This window comes from Curcuma longa, unplaced genomic scaffold (genome assembly GCF_044706935.1).
Source record: "Curcuma longa cultivar G26 ecotype Majalengka, Jawa Barat unplaced genomic scaffold, ITB_CL_G26_1.1 contig_18833, whole genome shotgun sequence".
Classification (NCBI taxonomy): Eukaryota; Viridiplantae; Streptophyta; class Magnoliopsida; order Zingiberales; family Zingiberaceae; genus Curcuma; species Curcuma longa.
This window is the reverse complement of record NW_027430933.1, coordinates 17,473-26,208: the sequence shown is the minus strand read 5'-3', so window position 1 is coordinate 26,208 and position 8,736 is coordinate 17,473.

Below are 8,736 nucleotides of genomic sequence, written 5' to 3'. Positions count from 1 at the left end.
ACCAAGATAAAATCAATAATTATTAATATAATCTTAATAATGAGATAAATTCAAAATCTAACATGATAAATACTAAAATTAATAATCTAATCACTAAAAACTCAAAATTAAATTTTAAAAATTTATACATTAAATTTTTAAACTTTAAAAATATTAATTTAAATTTAAATATTAAAAATCCAAATGTAAATAATAAAATAAATTACCATCATATATATTTTAATTATGAAACAATGAATAATTTGAAAAATTAAAAATTAAATCTAAAAAATTTAAATTAAATCCTAAAATCTAAGAAAATAAATCTATCAATTTGAACTAGTTAAATTTAAATTTTAAGAACTCAAATTTAAATAGTAAAATTAACTATCATCAAGTTCTATTTAATCAAATAACTTAACTTAATTCAAATCTAAAATTAAATTCCAACTTGAACAATTCAATAAAAATTAATAATTCAAAAAATATAATTAAAATTTATAAACTTAATTATAATCAAATACTTATAATTATGAAACTAATTAAAATATTATCTAATGAAATAAAAATTTAATAAAATTTAAAGTGTGTTAAAGTGGGTTGACACATTCGAGAATTTGATATATTATTAGAAAGTAAAAAATTATTTAACTTGATTGACTCAACATACCTGCCATGTACATGTATATGCTTATTTAATTATATGCACATAAATGACATGTCATTCATGTTTAAATTCTTGCTTAACTTAGAACGGTTAGTTAAGGATACATGATTGCTTGACAGTTATCCAACATAGTACCGGGATAGGATGACATGAAAGTACGTTAGAGAAGCTTGATCTAAGTAGTCAAGCAAGGTAAGAAGTACTTTGCTTGGTTTACTTAGCTAAGTGGAACTAACTAAAGCTATATCACCACATCTTAGACTAATTAGATAAGGATTTCTTAAGAAGTTAAGGACATAATTTCTTTAAAAGACTTTGTCTAAGGAAGTGGTCGTTGTTTCGATAACTAAGAAGGCTCCTGTTTCGCCATAACCTGGAAGTCAATTTTTGAAATATGGACTTAACTAATTGACCGTTAAACCTGAATCTAACACAAGGTCAGTCATTCATTAGAATTTAACTTAAATTAATAAAGATAAAATTAATAAATCATCTCACAAAACTCATAAGGCAACCCTTGTATGTCATGTATTGAGACACTTAAAATGGGCGAGATGATAAAGATAATTAAATTACCAAATTTTGAAAACACTTTTAAAAAACAATTAAAACTATTTTTAAAAACTATTTTAAAAATTTTGATATTTATTTAAAATTTATGATTGCTGAATGTACTTGTATTATAAAGTTTTTAAAACTCTAGATATTTAAAAATTAGTTGACTAACACTTAGATACAAAACTTTTAGATTAACACTATATCTAGAACCCAAATACATATAGGTAGAAATTCTTTATGGTTAATAAGGATGTTTTTTTACTTAGATCAACCTCTAAGACATATAGGGAGTTTGCCTTGTGATTAACAAAGAGTCTTAAGGAAGTGTCAGATTAAGGGAGAGGTTCAAATCAAAAGAGAAACCTATTTAAAAAATTACTTTTTATAAATTTTTAAAAAACTTTTTGAAAAAACCTTGAAAATCCATTTCAAAATATTGTTCAAAATTACTTTAAAATTATTCTTTTAATCTGGATCAAATCCTAAGATACATAGAGAGGTTGTTTTGTGATTAACAAAGAACCCTAAAGACATATCAGGCTAAAGGGAAGATCCTGATTGAAAGGATAATAAATATTTTTTTCAAAACACATCTTCTTTATATCTGAAAAATACTTTCAAAACTCTTTTGAAAAGTCTTTGAAAAACTAGTTTAAAAATCCATTAACACTTTTGAAAAACTATGTTGAAAATTATTTTATAAAATTATTTTAAAATCTACTGTAGACTTTCAAGAAATATTTAAACTAAGTTATGATCATAGAAATACCTTAAATGATTGGTACAATATTTCTTTTTGATGTATGAAAAGGAGGAGAAGGAAACTTAAGTTAAAAATCTAGAATTATCCTAGATTGTTAAAACTCTGACCTCATTTAACTTAAAAAATTATCAAATATAAAAAAGGAGAAGATTGTTGGTGCAAGGAGCATCAATCTGCCTCTAGGATTTTAATTTTTAATAAAATACCTAGGTCTGATTAGTTTGACCAAGGGTTAATCCAAATATGGCCTAATGTTTGAATGTGAGTAAAGTTTAGTCAGATTAAAGTTAATCAGATGACTAGAAAAAAGTCTTAGTTAGTTGGACTGGATAAGAAGTCCTAGTTGAAGGTTAGGCAGGAGAAGTCCTAGTTAGAGGCTAGGCAGGAAGTCTTGGTGAATGAAGCTGGGCAGGAAGTTCTTATGAGTGAAGCTAGGCAGGAAGTTCTGATCTGTGAGATTGGGCAGGTGGGGAGTCTACTAAGTGACTAGTCCTAACTGGAGGTTAGGCAAGGGAAAGTCCAATCAAATCAAGGATGATTAGATGTTTGGTAGGTGAAAAGTCTATCAAGTGACTAGTTAGAGGCTAGGCAGGAAGTCTTGGTGAGTGAAGCTGGGCAGGAAGTTCTTGTGAGTAAAGCTAGGTAGGAAGTCCTGATCTGTGAGATTGGGCAGGTGGGAAGTCTACTAAGTGACTAATCATAACTGGAGGTTAGGCAAGGGAAAGTCCAATCAGATCAAGGATGATTGGATGTTTGGCATGTGAAAAGTCTATCAAGTGACTAGTAATAACTGAAAGTTAGGCAATGGTAAGCCTAGTTTAGACCTATAGGATAAAGCTTAGGTAAGCCTAGTAGGTTAGACAAACTATAATTAAGCTTAGGTTGCTTATTTGTGTGTATGCTGATCATGCATGAACCAAGAGTTGGAATCCAGACTGAGGAAGCATAAGAGAAATAAACAGAAATAGCTGAACCAAGTTCAGAGTCAACCAAGTTAAACCTGGTTGAACTGGCTCTGGGCGCCCGGACGGTCCGAGCGCCTGAGGTTGGTCCAGGCACCCGGATCAAGATGACTTGACCTCAATAAAGATTGACAGAATCGGATCAATTCAGAGCACCTGAAAAGGGATCCAGCCGCTTGGAATCGTCTTTATAAGGGTCTCAAAGTGCAACACAAGGATAACCCTAATTTCTACTAATCTTTTATCTTATGATGCTACTAAACGCGAACGTTATCCTACTCGTGCGATCGGATAATTAAGCTCCAATAAGGGTGCACTACGCTTAGGACTCCTAGAACTGCTTACACGAGAGTTTGTTAAGTTTTTAAGTCTTATTATTTATACTCCATTTCTATTTTAATATTATTTAGACTGTAAGATGGATTTCTTCCCATCTGAAAAGAGTTTCGGAAAGGAGACCATTAGTAGATGGGCGTCTCCCGTACATAAGCCTTAGACGTACTAACCCTAGGGGGTTAGAATCAAATAAAATTTGTGAGTCCTTCTTTTTGTTATCTAATATCCGCTACAAGTTCTCTATGATAGTTAAGTTGAATGATTGAATGAGTACTATTCACCCCCTTCTAGCGCATGCACCAGTCCTACATCTGATCCTATATTCCATAATTCATTTAACTCAACAATTAGAGGTTGTAAGAAAATATCTATCTTCTCTTTCTGATTCGTTGGACCTAGAATAAGCATAGTCAGAAATATGAATTCATCTTTCATGCACATCCATGGCAGTAAATTGTATGGTGTTAATATAACTGACCAAGATAAATATTATTGTCCTGACTGACCAAATGATTAAAATCCATCTGTAGAAAGTCTCAGTCTCACATTTCATGGTTCCATCGCAAAGGAGGAAAATGTTGTATCAAGATGTTTCCATGCAGGGGAGTCACAAGGATGACACATTATACCTCCTTCGTGTTGGGATCGTCCCGGTGCAATGCGCGTATTTACACGTTTCGAAAATGTGCACAGCAGAAATAACATAATAATTAACAGGAAATTATTATAGCACACGCAACATAAACAGAAAATAATAGCGTACAAGGGATGATAGGAAATTAAAATTTTTACAGAAGAATAAAGTATTCAATGCGTACCTTTGATGATGTTGAGCGAAGTTGGCATCAATCGAGTGGTCCTTGTCGAAGTCTCGCCTCTACTGGTGATTGACAACCCTAGATTTGATATGTGTCACAAGTAGGGTTGCAAATTGATTTAAATTATCAAAAACCCATAATTAATTCAAACAAACGAAGTATAGGGGCCTCGAGTCATATTTTTCCAAGGGCTAATAGAAAATTGCTTAAGTTGATCTTTCGTGTCGTTCTTTTTGGGGTTTTCTATTTGAATGGGGGTTTTGGGGTTTTAAGGCAAATCTGGGAATAATAAAAAAAATTGCTAAAGAAAGGAATTCAACTACAATGCAACTAACCGAGTGTTTTTGTTCTTTTTGGATTTTTCTTATAAACAAAATTTGGTATGGTATGGTGATGTGCATCCGCAAGTATACGGTTGTCGTCAAGTAATAAAAAGATATCGAACCACAGGGACTGCGTATTAGCTATAGTGATGTCACTGAAATAGTTATCTAGACTCTTAAGGAAACGGATTGGTTGAGGATGTTGGTTGTGTATGGTATAGAAAGAGAGAGATTGGCTTGGGGTTTATGGATGAGATGGATAAGTCTAGGATTTCAGATTCATATCAATGCTAGGTGAAGTCCCTAATTCATGTTTGTTCTCTTACTCTCAATGTCTACCACCTTGTAGGGATTCTAACCAAAATACCAACTTGACCTCGTCAGGCTTTGTTGGCATTTGACCTTGAAGTCCTATGTGGTAGCCCTCTAGTAAAGGTGACGCCAGAAAGTCCGGTTAAAGGCATTCCTCCTGTCGCGAGGCACCCCGATCATATGATCCAACGCCATACCCTCTGTCACCGGGTACCCTGCTAAGGACCTTGTCCTAGTGGCCACCAACAATTAGATATCCCTTATGGGAGTTTACTACTATGTAGGAATCACTTCGGAAAGTCCGATTAAAGGCATTCCTTCTGTCACGAGGCGCCCCGGGCATACGATCCTATGATCTCCCTACACAGTAATCTATCCCTCATAATCATGCATATGCGCTCACACAAACATTTCATCAAATACATTCAAGGCACATAATATATGAAACAAATTTAAACACTTCATTGAATAGGAAAAATGACATAAATTAGTTCATACATCACTATCATCACATAGATGTTCATCCTACATCCTAAACTCAAGGATCTACTCCATTACAAGAAGATTACAACAAGAATACATGAAAAACATCATCCACCAAAGAGGGGAAGACTTATCTTTAAAGCGTGGGCATCCGTTGAAGATCTTCTCGCTCCGGTGTAGGATGGATTGATGGAGATGAAGTGTTTAGGGCCTCCCCAAGAGTGGGGAGGCACCTTCCTCCTATCCAAGACCTAGGGTTTTGGAGAAAGACCCAAGATAGCCTCCAAAAGGTGCATAAGGATGTATTTATAGGGTCCAAGCACACCCCAACACGCCCCCGTCACACGGCCGTGCCTAGGAGGCACGACCATGTGAAGACGCTTCACTGATAGGGAGGCACGACCGTGTCTGGGAGACACGACCATGTGCAGGTGTGATTATGAGGAAGGGGCACGGCCATATACTGGCATGGCACTGGAAATAAGACACGACCGTATCTGGGAAGCACAGCCATGTGCTGTTGAAGCTTGGAATCTGGCACGGCCATGCCTGTGAGGCATGGCCATGTGCAATTGTCTTGCTGGACGAAGGCATGCCCTTGCCTCATAGACATGCCCTTGTCTTGCTCCTGGCATGCCCCCTGCCTCATAGGCACTCCCATGCCTGGACTGCTTCTGAAAGGTGGGAATATTCGTGCGATTTAGCACATCCTAGAGTTAGAACCAGTCAAAATGCCCTTAATGAAAGTTGTAGATATTGAAGTTCTCTTCAATTTGGTATATGGCACATCTCATGGTTCTATCGGAGATAAAAGTTATAACCATTTTACTTTTAGTCTACAGAGCAGTCCAACTGAGACACGGCCGTATTTTCAACCCTGGAATGATGAGGCACGGCCGTGGCAAGTTGAGGCACGGCCATGCCTTGTGAGGCACGGCCTGGGGAGGTCAAATACGGCCCTGAGAGCCTCTAAAACACTTCAAATGACTTCCAAAATCAAAATGTGCTTCAATCTCCAATCATTTCTCCACCATCAATAATGCATCGTTTTGGCTCTAAATCGCATCATGTCATTCAAAATATATGAAGAGCAAATCTCCAAGCAAATGAGTATAAATATGCAATTATAAAAGAATAAGGTGTGACAAAGTGTAGCATATGCAATGAATTACAAGTAGATGAGCGTTAAAACAAGGCTAAAAATCATATATGATCTACGCTCATCATATGGTCATTTGATGATTTCAACTGAAACTATGAAATGGAAAGAAACCTATTCCTAAAACTAATGCTATTAAACAAAAACCCTAGAACATCAAACCCTAAAATCCAATGCAATGAACTTCAAAAACATTAACTCCTACAACTAATTTACCAACACTGATAAACCTCCCAGATTTGGCACGGAACAGTAATTTTGGCATTAAACACCAATTTGGCACCCGACTAAACTTGGCGCAGAACTAAAATGACTACACTAACATCATGCATTGACCAAAAAAATTGCATTCCAAGGTTTTTAACAATATTGTGATCGAACTCGGCTGATACGGAGCTGATACGGAACAGTAGCAGTGAAAATCAGAACTTATCAGATAGAATTGTTAAGGAAGCTGTAATTAAAGCTAAGGAAACTTTAAATCATCCCGAATCAACTACAATAACATAAGCAATCACTAGTTTACGCAATTCAAACGAAACAACAACAATCAACAATTTCAGAAATGAAATACAGTAGAAGTAATCAGAAACAGAAACGTGCAGAAACTCATCCCAGCTTTCCCTTTCCCGTGTTTCCTCAACTTGGTGTCAAGCAAATCGTCGAATTCAACAATGTTGGCTTCGAAAATCCTTTTAGAAACCCAAATGCAGCTGCTGGATTGGTTGCTCATGGCCTGAACGCTGAAAGCCCCAGAGAAACCCTCTCCCAGGAAACAGAGCACGGCGTGATACGCGGTTGAAATTGCAATGCTGGACTTTCCTCCCTTCTTCTTGCGTTAATGGAATTGCTGAAGCCTTTGGCGTGCCCCGTGATCCTCAGAGGACCCCTCAACGTATCGCGGCTTTAGATGGTGCAGCAACTCGCCGGAACAGCAAGAAACAGGGGATAAAGTGCCAGAGAAACCCTCGTCGGCGCTTGGCTTCTAGCTGCTGAATGACGCCCAACGAACCAGTTCCAGCCTCTTCAAGGACTAAGAAACACGAAGAAATCAGAACGGAGGAATGGGGCTTGGCTGATAGTTACGCTCCTTAACAGAGCTTGTCGCGCGAAGGAGAAGGCGATGAACAGTTCGCAGCCAGCCACTATTCATCGCCTATGTTTTCTTCTTATAACGGCTGATTAATCAAGGAATCTGGGTTGTTCGTTCTTGATCTGATGGAAGAGCTTTGATCTGGGATTTAGGGCAGCCTAGGGTTTGTAAAAAATTGATGGATCTTGATCAGGCTTCAGTTAGGTCATGTCCTCCATTTGGGCTTGATCAATTTGGGCAAATTGGCTCGATTCGATCACGATTAAACTCGATCTTGGTCCGATGTGAGCCCTACAACCAGACTTTATTTCTCTCATTCTGAGAATTCAATTCTCAAACTCATTTTAAATCCTTTGGAGAACTTATTGTGCGCGTGACCTAATAGGTTCCCGGTTATGTTGGCCATCCGTAAAAAAAAAAAAAGGCAGCCCGGTGCACGAAGCTCCCGCCATGCGGGGTCCGGGGAAAGGATCCATTGTACGCAGCCTTACCTTGCCTTTTGGCAAGAGGCTGTTTCCAGGATTTGAACCCGTGACCTCTAGGTCACATGGCAACAACCTTACCGTTGGCCATCTGTAATTAAACATTAATTACGGAATCATCATGAGTGGCACCTAGTAGTACATCATGATCCCCAATTAATTGAAAAATTAACGATTGATTATAGAACTTTTCTAAACCTTTTAGCAGCACCAATTAAACGTGCCTCGTTCCTTTCACCGTCTTATACCCGCTTGGTTCAGAACATGATCTATATGTGTCGGTCCCCATTAGGCTGACTACGTCACACCTAGCCCAAGCTGCTTTCTTGTCATGCGGATTCAAGTTACTTTTACATGTATCCAAGAGTACCGTACTCTTGACATGTAATGCTTTGGCCAAAGACTTTTAGTAACAATCCCAACAAGCGGTCGTAGGGTATACGTCGGATGAGTTAGGATTTTTATACACTTTATCGATTCAATTTTGGGTTCTTTCATGAAAATAAATTGCTTAATGATTTAATTTGATTATATTTGTGATATATTGCATAATTTGAGGCTTGATTAAAATTTTCATGATTTAATGGTGAATTTTGCATTAATTGAGTTTAATTGGTTGTAGGACTCAAATTGAACCAAGATCGAGCTCAACCATGATTGAATCGAGCCAAGATTGACCCAATTGATCGATCCAACTTCATGAATCAAGACTCAAGTTCGATTAGGATGGAACCCATGCGAATCAGAGCCAATTTGGAGCTAAATTGAGTGAATTTGGTGGAAACGGGCTAACTCAGACTC